General features: G+C 47.4%; 1 protein-coding gene across 1 annotated transcript in view; it reads right to left on the minus strand.

Annotated features, from left to right (window-relative positions):
• Window positions 1-13330, minus strand: part of CTNNA1 (catenin alpha 1) — a 391106-nt gene that overhangs the window by 265067 nt on the left and 112709 nt on the right. The window lies entirely within an intron of this gene.

The following is a 13330-nucleotide window of genomic DNA, read 5'->3' on the forward strand; positions in this document are numbered from 1 at the left end:
GAGGGGGTGCTGACTGGCGTGGAGGGGGTGCTGACTGGCGTGGAGGGGTGTTGGAGGGGCGCTGTGGCATCGAGGGGCGCTGTGGCATCGAGGGGCGCTGTGGCATCGAGGGGCGCTGTGGCATCGAGGGGCGCTGTGGCATCGAGGGGCGCTGAGTGATTCTGTGGCACTGAGTGATGCTGTGGCTTGGTAATCTATAAGAGTAAGAGTTGTCCGAACAAATAGACTCAAATATTGGGGAAATGGAACGCGTATCGGGGAGAGTTATGTGCACCTATGGTGGATACTGACCGTGATGCTCAGGGCCAAAGACATCTGGACTTTGTTACTAATTTGTGAATGATTGGGGAGGGAGATGGGTGAGGGGGTGTTACATTCTCTGTCATGTGTTGCTATTTTCATTATTAATATTTGTGCACTGTTTGCTGGAACATGGAATGTAATGATGCTTCCCTGCATCTTACATACTAGGTTCCAAGTTCCACGAAGTACAGTTTACTGGATTTACTTTGACTGCTAGACGTGCTGTGCTTTATCTCTTTTACTTTAAAATAAATATACTAAATTTTACTATATACAGTGAATTTCCGTTTTAATATTGGCGACTAGGGACTCATTATACTTTCGTGCCACGTCTTATTCTTGCACAGGAGCGGAAATTATATCGAATCCACGAAGGAAGCTTCGGATGATCTACCTTACCTTGAATACTTAGGAGGCGGTGTTGTCTTCCACTTTCATCGAATTCTGATGATTTTGCGATCTTCCGTTGTGAAAATCTACATTTTTAAGCAATTTGTGCAGTTGCCGGTGAGATTTTTCAACAATCTACTGGAAGCTGAATCTGGAATCATCGTGCGCGTCATCTCGTGTACACGCCTTTACGTCAACACGCATACTAAACAGCGTGTATCCGCCATGTTGTTTCCATGGTAACCAACTCGTACCGTGTTACAGGAGATGGAAAAGAAATGCGCATACATCTCAGCCCTCAGCTCTATTACAATTTCATGAGCAGGTACGGCATTACGATGTTGATTCCTTGCGCATACAACAGTGACTTTGTTTTAGCACTATTATGTGCGAACAAACCTATTTTTGAACATCTTCCGCGTTCAACTTTATTACGATTTTAGGAGCATTCCTAGAGTGGCATGTGCGTTTTTGACATTAGAGATTCACTTGTGTTTATATTCATTCTTCGCTGTAACACAGCATAGTGCATTTTGAGCCATTATCGCACTTTAATCTGATGTTGCAGCAGTGTTGCTTGTTTGCCATCTACTGGATGTTTTGGGACATTGCATCCTAATTATTTTGGATAACTTTGGGAAGTACTTACTGCATTTACAGCATTTTTATTTAAAAATTTTAAGGTGGCAACTTTCTTTTAACTTCACAAACTGTACTTTGATCAAGACTCTGGTTTTATTTCCTAATTTTTGTTTGCATTCTCATTGACAATGCAATTCGACTCTCCATCCAAATTTTTACAAACTAAAGGTGATCCTCCCATTCCATGGACAAGATGGAAGGAGGAATTTTTTACTTACCTCAAAGCTATGGATGGAGAGCGGATGTCTGCAGAGAGGAAAAAGAATATATTTTTACAATGTCTTGGTTCAGAAGGACAATTAGTTTTTAGAACATTACCACCAGTTAGGTCAGGTGGTGATGCTAATGTGTATGATGAGGCTGTGTTAAGAATCGAAGGTAGATTCAAACCTATTACTAGTGTGGCACTTAATAGATTCAAATTCTACACTAGGGTTCAAGATGATAATGAGTGTTTTGATGACTTTCTTACTGCTCTGCGTGCACTATCCTTACACTGAACTTTGGTCTGATGACTGACGAAATGATCAGAGACCAGATCATTGTGCACGTAAAAAGTAAGAAAGTTCAGGAACAACTCTGGATCTTAGGTTACCCAAGCTTAGAAATAGCTATCAGTACAGCCAAAGCACTTGAGCAATCTGATAAGTGGATCAAATTTCTAGATAAGGTTACTCCTAGTGCTTCTACTTCTAGCAGTGAAGTTAGCACTGTAAAATCTCAAGAACCAAAGAATTTTTACAATTATAAAATGGATGGCAAGGGTAAGCAATACTATTGTTACAGATGCGGGAACCCTGACCATATTGCTTCTTTTCCACAATGTCCTGCCATTAACAAGCAGTGTAACAAATGTGGGCGGTCAGGACATTTTTCCAAAATGTGCAAAAATATGGTCAAATCTTTTAATGATGCTAAAAGACTCTTTTTCTTCACCCAGAATTCCTAATGGTAAAGTTTCCTTTGTTTCTGATGAGAGTAAGAGTGCTTCTGAAATTATGGAATCTGGTATTGTGTCCATCCAAGATTCATTTGATATTTCGCAGACTGACAAAATTCCTCCTCCTAAATGTCTGGTAAATATTTTGGGTAGGGTCTTGGAACTGATGGCAGATTCAGATTCTGGTTCTCCATGGACAATAATTACACGTGAATATTGCACAGAATCATTTGGAGATTTAGTAAATATCAATACTTTATGCGCACCTGATATTAAGGGTTACAATTTTAATGGTTCTATAATTGACTTTATTGGATTTAAAAATGTGTCTCTTTCAAATGTAATTCAGCTGATATCAAATTATATATTGCTTACAAAGGTGTAAATGTACTAGGTTGGCATGATCAAGCCAAACTAGGGATCACTTTGAATCCTAGGTTGAAAGATTCTGTTTCTGTTCTAGCTGTGTCAATGCCTGATGTTGATTCTAATACTTGATCTGTTTCCACTGATTTTTCCAAACATTTTCCAAAAGTATTTTCCGATACTTTGGGAAAACTAAAAGGATTCCTTCACAGAATCAAAGTGAAACCTGATGCTATTCCCATTAGACAAAAATTAAGAGGAGTACCCATTAGTATTAGAAATGAACTCAGAGATATGTTAGATACCATAGATAAAGACGATGTAATTGAGGAGGTAGAGTCCTCCGAAAGGGTTTCTCCCATTGTTTTAGCACTTAAACCTGATTAAAGTATTAGGTTATGTGTGGATTTTAGAGCACTGAACTCAAATTTAGTTACTGACTGTCATCCACTTCCTAACATTAGTGAAATGGTTTGCATGTTAGATGGTGCATGTGTGTTTTCCACATTAGACCTCAGGTCTGCATATCATCAGATCGAGCTTACTGAGGACTCTAAACACTTTACAGCCTTTATCACTCGGCATGGCCTATTCCAATTCAAGAGGATGCCTTTTGGTTTGGCTTCGGCCGCTTCGGTTTTTCAAAGAGCCATGTACCATATTTTTAAAGATGTGGGATCAAATGTCAAATGCTTTCAGGATGATGTCCTTATTTTTTCAAAAAATGACAGTGAACATCACATTCACCTTAAAGAGGTTTGTTCCAGGCTAGAACAATTTGGGTTAACACTCAAGGCTAGTAAATGTAAGTTTTTTTGTAAATCAGTGGAGTATTTGGGGCATACTCTTTCTGGTGAGGGAGTTGTACCAAAAAAAGTGCTATTGTGAAAGCCCCTGCTCCTGATAAGGAGAAGTTATTGTCTTTCGCAGGTTTATGCGAATATCACAGCAAGTTTATTCAAAATTTTGCCACCAAAATGGAACCTCAGAGAGTGGACCAGGAATTCAACTAATTTTGTTTGGACTGACAAACAAGATCTTGCCTTTAAACAGATTAAGAATGAAATGATCAATGCTCCCACTCTTAAGTCATTCGCAATTAATAAAAAATGTGTTATCACTGTGGATGACAGCCTGTATGGGGTGGGAGGGGTTCTTAGTCAGTGCTCCGGTAAAGAAGAGTGGTGTGTTGCATTTGCGTCCAGAACTTTGTCCTCCACAGAAAGGAGATATTCAGCGATTGAGAAAGAGCTTTTAGCGTGTATTTGGGCAGTGGAACATTTTCGAAATTATGTATGGGGAAATAGATTCACTCTTAGAACGGATCATAAGCCTCTTGTGGGGATTTTATCCCCTGGTGGTTGGTGGAATTCCACCGCGCGGATAGCACGTTTGACTTCCCGTCTTCAAGAGTATGATTTTGAAATTGTTTATGTACCTGGAAAAAGTAATGTTACTGCTGATTTTCTTTCGAGATTACCTTGTAGTGATGATAACATTGCTGTGGTTGAGCAAGATGATGATGTTGTTGCTTCTATTGAGGATTATGCTTCTCAGGAGTTTGACTTAAGTGAAGAAAAGTGGTTTGAAGAATTGAGCAAGGATGTGTTGTGCCAGAAAATTTTTGGTTATGTAAGGGGAGGATGGCCCAAAGAAAAAAATAGGTCTGGCGATTTAGCTCCTTTTGGTCAGGTTTATTCCGAAATTGAGGAGTTTAGTGGTCTGTTCAAAGCTGGTAAAATCATTCCTCCTTGTTCATTACGGGAAAAAATGTTGTTGTTGTCTCACCAAGGACATATAGGTATGTCTTCCATGAAACGCCTTGTTAGGGCAAACTTTCGGTGGCCTGGCATTGATAAGATGGTGGACAGAATGGTAAGAGAATGCCCACAATGTATAAACAGTGATAAGATGCTCTATGTGTCATCTGCTCCTCTCAAACCAGTGTCTTGGCCAAGTTTTCCTTGGCAGAAAATAGCTTTCGATATCTCAGGTCCTTTCAAACATCTTCCCTTTAATGCTAGTTATGCCTTGGTCATGATAGACTATCATTCTAAGTGGCCTGAGGTGAAGTTTGTTGGTAATGCTTCATCTCAAGTGATAATTACTTTCTTAAAAGAGATTTTTGCTCGTGAGGGTGTTCCAGAGACTTGTTTCGGATAATGGTACGCAGCTCATATTTTCTGATGTAGAAGAATTTCTTACATGTTGTAATATCAAACATCATACTACGTCTTTATATGAACCTAGGGAGAACGGCCAGGTGGAACACTTTAATTGTGTTCTTAAGTATTGTATTCAGGGTGCTGTTTCTTCTGGTGAAGATTGGTTGGAGGTTGTAAGGAAAAGGTTATGGATGTATCGAATTACTCCCCATTCAGTCACCGGTGTGAGTCCTTTTGTGCTTCTTAAAGGTAGGGAACCTTCCTCTGATATTTGTCCTTGGTGGATCAAAACATTGAATAAAAACAATACTATTGTTAATGTTGAGAATATTGCTAAGCATGTTGAGGATAAACAGAAAATGAAAATGTTTTTTGATTCTAAAATGAATGTCAAAGTTCCTGATTTTGTGGTGGGAGAATGGGTAAGGATCAGAAAACCTGGATTTTTAGTCAAAGGATGTTCTAAATTTTATCCTCCCATCAAAGTAGTAAAAGTCTTCAAAAATAGTGTTGTCACTCAAGTTGGGAGTATTTGAAATGTTCGTAGAGTTGCTAAATGTAGTGATTTAAACGTTGTGCATAAGCCACAGATTTCTCATTCAGAGGACAACTATGGAAACCTTGTACATAACTTGAAGAGTCTTCCTCAGAATTTTGTGCTAAAAGATTTTTCCATTGCTTCCAGAGTCAAAGGTAATATTAGACCTAAAAGACTACCTAGCAGATATCTGAATTGATTGTTTGTTTAGGGATTAGATGTGTTACATTCTCTCTGTCATGTGTTGCTCTTTTCATTATTTTTTTTTGTTGTTGAAAACCTTTATTTAACATTTGCAATCAAATACAGACAAGGGCCTACAACCCCCCAGGGCTGGCCGCTAAGCATTTTAGTACGTTATTACCAGCGAACTACAAACCCGCCTCCCTGGGGAGCATAGGATCTCCATTCACAAAGCGCATCGGTTGCAAAGGTAGTTCAATTTAGACACAGGATAGGAGGTTCTCATTTTAAAATAATAAGTAGAAAGAGTCTGGTGTCGCACAGTGTCTCAGATCACAAAGGGGGGGGGGGCGAGCAAAGAAACAACATGTCCAAAATAAACTCGCTATAAAATAAGTCAACTGAGTTAAGACATACGACATCAGGATAAACTAGCACATTATTATTCGTCTACTCCATCATTATTGTCCGCCCCAGAGCACCAAAACCTCAGAAAAGTCAAGGTACAGATATAGAAACAAGGATGTAAGAAAGCCGAACCCACTACACTTACCCGGAAAAGGAAAAAGAGGAAAGGACAAGGGAAGAGAAGGAAGAAAAGAGGCCATAGAACAAAAATAAAAACGAACACCCATCCCCACACCCCCCCACCCTGCACCCCTGCTGATGACTACGGCCACCCCCTCTCGCAGCGTGCCTGTCGCCCAGTAATCAGAACCCGAAATATAGAAGAAGGAAAAGAAAGAAAAGGCAAAGAACCCCACTCGGTGAGGGAAATCGGAGGAGGGCATATTTCTACGGACTCCCGGTCTCCTTCCCCCGTCGTAGCCAGCCCCGCCCCGGACTCCGTTAGGTCAAGAAAACAATCACGTTAAACCCAATGCCACAATGAGAGACCCAGATAACAATCTCAACCCTGGCCCCGTCGATCAAATTCACTAAAGTCGTCAATTAAAGAAAGCCCTTTCCACAAATTACTGCAAGAGTCTACAGAACAGGAGTAAACAGATGAGAAAAGAACGGCAGTTCTCAATGTAGATGGTTGGTGCCAATGTTGCCCCTCCCTGTCTCCGAGGCCAAGCTTTACCCCATCCGCCATCTTGAAAGACCGACAGGGGAGGGGAGTCGACACGGTCCGAAACAGCAAAAGATAAAAAGTAGAAAGTTCCAGAATGGGGACGACATGTAAATGTTCCAAGGGATACTCAATCGGGGGTTCCAACGGCTCCATTGGGTGATCGGGCACAGTACAGTCAGGCACGTAACCAACAAAGAGTTGGCCATCCACCCGGAACTGGCGTGTGCGATCCAAATAGAAAGAGAACGCACGTTTTGGGTCCAGAAGGTAGAGCCGCTCTTCCTCTTTAGAGGGATGCGGAGGCGGAAAGAAGGAAGGCTGGGTGATAAACCTGCCCGATGTGGAAGGCCGTGACAACCTTGGGCAGGAAAGAAGGTCTAGTCCGCAACACAACCTTGTCCGGATGGACAGAAAGGAAAGGAGGTTTGAATGAAAGAGCCTGGAGCTCACGCACTCTCCTGGCAGAGGTGATGGCAACCAGGAAAGCAGTCTTCAGAGTAATAAGGTGGAGAGGACAGTTGTGAAGTGGCTCAAAGGGAGCGCACATCAGATAAGTAAGAACCAGGTTCAAATCCCACTGAGGCATCACGAACGGAAAAGGTGGATACATGTGTGTGATGCCTTTCAGAAAACGAGTTACAATAAGGGACTTGAACAAAGATGGTTGATCAGGCAGCCTTAGAAAGGCTGAAAGGGCAGAACGGTAGCCCTTGATAGTGCCCAGAGCAGAACCCTGCTGGGCAAGAGAAAGAAGGAAGAGAAGAACCTCAGAAAGAGGGGCAGAGAGAGGATCCACAGCCGTTGCGGTGCACCATGCCACAAATCTGTTCCACCTGCAGGCGTATACCGACTTTGTGGAGGGACGTCTGGCTGCCAGAATGATATTACAGACTTCAGGAGGCAAGTCAAATGGCCTCAACTGTCGCCGCTCAATCTCCAAGCATGGAGGTGGAGACTGGACAGGTTCGGATGGAGGACCGTCTCCAGCTGCTGCGACAGAAGGTCCTCCTGAAGAGGCAGACGAACCGGGGGATCGACTGACATACTGAGTAGCTCGGGATACCAGTACCTTCGTGCCCAGTCCGGAGCCACAAGGGTGACTTGGGCCCGGTCGCGCGTGATCTTCTTCAGCACTCTGGGCTGCAGTGGTATAGGCGGAAAGGCGTACCACAGACCGCAACTCCACTCGCGATGAAAAGCGTTGCCGAGCGAGTGCCGCCTTGGAAATTCCAACTCGCAGAACAGAGGACATTGTGCGTTCTCTTCTGTGGCGAATAGATCTAACCAAGGCTCTCCCCACTGCTGAAAGAGACCTTGCGCCACGTCCGAATTCAGACGCCATTCGTGATCCATCATGCACCGGCGGCAGAGTTTGTCCGCCCTGGCGTTCAGAGAACCTTGCCAGGTGTTGAACCACCAGGGTCACGCCCTGATGTTCCAGCCACTGCCAACGGCGCAGAGCCTCCAGGCAGAGGGTCCACGACCCCAGCCCGCCCTGTTTGTTGCAGCACCACATGGCGGTGGTGTTGTCTGAACACCTGCACTACACTCCCCCGGACAGAGGGGAGGAATGCCTTCGGTGCAAGGTTGATGTGGAGCCGGGACTCCGCCGGAGACCAGAGACCTCTGATCTCCGCCTCTCCCATGTGGCCTCCCCAGCCCTGGAGGGACGCGCCTGTCAAAACTACGTGCTCCTGTTGGGGTAGGGAGAGGGATCTGCCGCTGACCCAATCGCGGTCCGTGAGCCACCACTGCAGCAGCTGTCTCGCAGTACCCTCCGAGATCAGGACATAGTCGGACAGGTTGCCCTGATGCTGGGCCCACTGAAACTTCAGGTCCCACTGCAGAGCCCGCATCCGCCATCGGGCGTGATGCACCAGAAGGATGCAGGAGGCCATCAGCCCCAGAGGCCGCAGCGTCAACCTGACCGAGACTCGGGATAAAGACTGAAAGATTGGAATCAGAGCCTGAATATCCCGAACCCGCTGCTCAGGGGGATAAACCCGAAACTGCGCAGAGTGGAGAACCGCTCCGATGAAGAGCTTTTGAGAGGGACACAGGTGTGACTTCTGCACATTGATGGAGAACCCCAGCAGGTGCAGGAGGTCTGCCGTCGTCTGGAGGTGGCTGACAACTGTCTGGGGCGAGCCTGCCTTCAACAACCAGTCGTCGAGGTAGGGGAAGACTGAAACCCCTAACCTGCGCAGATGAGCTGCGACCACCACCATCACCTTCGTGAAAACCCGTGGGGCGCTGGTAAGGCCGAAGAGGAGCACGGTAAACTAAAAGTGCTCGTGGCCTACCTTGAACCGCAGATTGCCCCGATAGACCAGCAGGATCGGGTTGTGAAAATAAGCGTCCTGCAAGTCCAACGTTACCATCCAGTCTCCTGGGTCCAGGGCAGCTAAGACCTGAGCCAGTGTCAGCATTTTGAACTTCTCCTTCCGGAGGAAGCCGTTGACGTTCCGTAGATAGGGCGTAAGCCCCCTTTGCCCTTCTTGGGTACCAGGAAGTAGTGGCAGTAGCAACCACACCCTACTTCTGGCCAGGAACGCGCTTGATGGCCCCCTTGGCCAAGAGGGCCATAACTTCTTCCTGCAGAAGTCGCAAATGATCCCCCGACACGCAGTGAAAATGCGGTGGCAAGGCTGGAGGGATCGTCTCGAAGGGGAGGGAGTAGCCCCTCCGGACGATTTGCAGCACCCACCTGTCCAATGTGACAGTGCGCCAGTGGAAGTGGTGATGGCGAACCCTGCCCCCCACTGGCATCACATGGGCCTGAAAGCACGGACTAGGAGGGTTTTGAGGCGGATGCTGCAGGGGTAGGTGTGGACTGGTCTCGCCGTTGTACCCGACCGCCGTCACAGCTGTTTGCACGACCGCCACCGCGTTGATAATTAGTCTGCGGTGCGTGGCTCGCAGCACGTGTGGGGGCGCCCCTTCCTTGGCCACGAAAGGAGCGAAAGGCACCAGATTGCTGGCGCGGGCCGAGAGGCTCAAGGACTTTGCCGTAGCTCTGGAATCCTTAAAGCACTCAAGCGCATGGTCTGCCTTGTCGCCAAACAGGCAACAGCCATCAAACAGCATGTCCATGAGGGTATTTTGGACATCGGCCGAAAAGTTGCCGGACCTCAACCAGGCGTGGCGACGAACCGCCACTGTCGTTGCCATCGCTCTGCCCAGTGAGTCGGTGGTATCCAGCCCACACTGGATGGATTTGCGCACTGCATCTCTACCCTCCACAAAGGCTTGGGTGAGTTTAGCCTTGACCTCCGCCGAGCATTGTGGCAGCACGTCCGCGACCGTGTTCCACAGAGAGTGGGTGTAGCGGCCCAAGAGTCAAGCGGTGTTGGAAGACCGCAGTCCCAAACTGAGGGAGGAGAATACCTTCTTGCCGTATTATTCATACCTCTTGGATTCCCGATCAGATGGAGCCGAAGGGAATGCGGTGTGGGAGTTGGAGGCCTGGATCACCAGGCTCTCGGGGGTGGGATGGGTTGACCAGAAACAAGGGTCGCCCGGGGCCAGGAGGTGGGGTCCGGCCACGTTCCTATCTACAGGCGCACTTGTAGCGGGCCTGGACCAAGTGCCCAAAAGAACGTCAGTCAAGGCCTCATTAAACAGCAGCAGAGGCTTGGCCGAGCTGGACTGCGGCTTAAGGACTTCAGTGAGGAGGTTAGTCTTCATGTCCGCGACAGGAAGCTCAAGGCCCAAGGCCTTGGCCCTCTGCGTCAACACCACACTGAAGGTTGCCCCTTCCTCCGTAGCCACGGTAGGGGGTGAGACAAAACCAGTGTCTGGCGAAGTGTCCATACTACTGGCATCCCCAAGCTCACCTGTCCAGTCCTCTTGGGACTGACACTCACGTGTCAGAGGGTCCTCAGACCCCTCCCAATACTCTCAGTACTCCTAATCACCCCATGTCCTGAAATTCAGGGTTGTCAAAAGATGGGGGCGGTTCATTGAAGTAAAACTCTCCAAGCGGCGTCGAAAGCGGCGCCGTTCCGATGCCGGAACGGATCGAGGGAGGCATCTGGGACGGCGCCGCCCAAAGACGGCGCCGGAGGAGACACCCTAGGGACCGGCGCGGTCGTTAGGTCAACCGGCAACGACCCGGATCCAGAAGCGGATCCAGCGGGGCCCTGCAGCGCCGGGCCCGAAGGCGCCGGCAGTGTCGGGCCGAAGCACCCGACCTGCTAGAGCCACCAGACTGGTCCGCTGGGCCCGTAGGCGCCGGAGCCCCTCGGAAGAGAGGGACCTCATGGCCATGAGGAAGCGCTCGATCTCCTGCCGGGAGCTCGAGCCGCTTGCGGGACCGCTCCCGCCTAGCTTTCGAAGTCAGGGCTCGGCAGTCGGGGCAGGCCTTGTCGTCGTGGTCAACGGCGAGACAGTGAAGACACCGGCGGTGAGGGTCGGTGACCGACATTAGTCGGTCGCAGTCTTCACAGGGCTTGAAACCTGGCTCCCTACCGGCACCGTTCGGAGTCGAAGACTCGAAAAAAGATCAAAAGAGATCAAAAAAAGTTTAGTCAAAAAGTGAATAAGATACCACTTTTTCCGGATCTGCGCTGCTGGCGCGGAAAAAGAAGAACTGACGTCAGCGCGCGGAGGCGGCGTCCAAGTACTCCGACGACGTTATCACTGCGGCCACGACACAGACGACGGATGCGGAGCCGCAGACGACGCCTACCGACGTGCAAGGGTACTGCTACGCAAAAATTTCCGGGTCCAGACTGACGCCTGGGGATATTCTAAGGTAAGGAATCCAATACTAACCTGTTTCTTTCAGATGTTGTTATATACGCCATGCAATCTTAACTGAAGTGCGAGTAAAAACATAGGTTTGTATTTAGGTCAATTACCAGCTACAAGTACTAGCTTCTGCCAAGGGGTCTTATTTTGTGTGAGACAATAATCCAGTCTCAACTTTACAGTCAACAAAACGCAGAATGTTGGCATTTGAAGTTATATTTTCACGTTATAAACTGTGGACCAACATATCCTAGCACGCAAAATGCCACTGTAAAACAAGCCGGCAGAGGAAAGGCAGCGCTGGGAGGGGGCCTGGGCAACCATGCCAGCATCCCGATTCACAGGCAGATGGTCCTGTTTATGACCTGCGGAGCGTGTGAAGTGGATGGTGGCAAATGGACACAAAGCGGCCAGTCGCTTTGATGTTCTTTGCTTGCTTTGTGGGATGGCGGGGGAGCAGCTTGGGAGGCTATTCACGTCTGTAACATAACATTTAAACAATTGTATGTACGTTTATAAGCAAGACCCTAATAAGGATAATCATGGTCTTAACTTTTGTTGATGACCAGGTGATTCTAGTATTTGGCACCCTTGCAAAGCAGCCGTTGGGCGACTAATGTATTTTTGCATTTTGGGAAGCCAAAATATTTCTTGCAAATATTAATATCATACAGTATGTGGTTTCAATGTATAATACCGAAGACTTTCAAAGTCAGTGGAGTGTCAATTATTTATGTACGGATATTTAAGAAATAGTTCATATTGGTTTTGGTGCAAGTAATTTTCAAAATGTTGATCGGTTGTCTGCATGAATAATTACTATTAAGTAATTCCATGGTACTGAAATAAACGTGTCCGTGTTGTTGAGCAGCTTTGATTAAACTGACCCAGTTGGAATGTAAAAATAGTTCAGTTATCTGTGGCAACGAACTAAAGAATCCTCACATTAACTTCCCAGGCTAAATTAGCAAATAAGATGCACCATTTGATATGTGACAAAGAACTCTACACCCTGAAACTTATCACTACCCTTTCATCGCTGCCCCCTGTCAAGTATTGTAAATTACAGCTAAGTTAACGGAGAAGTACATCCCATGAGTCATAGATGTCTATGTTAGGTTATCACATTCTGACTGCAATGAATGGGGCCTGATGCGATGACGCGAGGCACAAACTGGGGGGAGCGGGAGACGGGGGGCAGGGAAGCAAGTAAGTGGGAGGGAAGGAGCATGGTGGTGTGCGAGGCGGATGGGGGGCAGGTTTTGTCACTTCCTAAAGTATTCTGGTAGCACCTAGCCACGGGCTATTCTATAAATCCCACCTGGGAGCAGCAGAAATACTGCATGAATGTACTGGGGAACAAGAGAGAGGGGCTGCAGTCAGAATCCTGATTGCCGCAGCTTGCCCAGAGCAAAACTCATTGTAATACAAGTCGGATGGGGGCGGGTGCTTAGATGGGGGCGGGGGAGCGAGCGAGTGGGAGGGAACGAGCATATGGGGTGTGAGTGAGGCCAAGCGCGCGCTGGGAAGTAGCTTGGGAGGCATTCCATTGAAGTCTGGTGCTGCGAGGCTTATGGGTTTGACGTGGACGCACGTCTCACACGACTGGGTCACATGAACTGCACGTAATCCGCTTGGTCAAAGAGTTTGTTTCCCCTACTATATGTCAGAGCTATATAATAGTTTGGCCTAAAAAGTAAATACTGCTTGCGATTCCTGGCGGACCTCCTTCCGCAGGTCTGAACCACAATTACTTATTTATCTTTACTTGCGGCCCGTATTTGTGGAGAAGTGTGGCTCAGGGGTTAGAGGCGGCAGACCCGGAAGCTGAGATCGGCCCTGGACCAGGGTTCAATTCCCCGCCTCGGCGGGTCTTGGGCTAAAAAAATAAAATAATTCAACGGACTCGATAATTCTCGCTCCGGTGCCTTCTCGACTCACGGGTTCACACTCTGCGACGCTGGGCAATAGCT

The sequence above is a fragment of the Lissotriton vulgaris genome, chromosome 7, assembly GCF_964263255.1.
Source record: "Lissotriton vulgaris chromosome 7, aLisVul1.2, whole genome shotgun sequence".
NCBI classification, from domain to species: Eukaryota; Metazoa; Chordata; class Amphibia; order Caudata; family Salamandridae; genus Lissotriton; species Lissotriton vulgaris.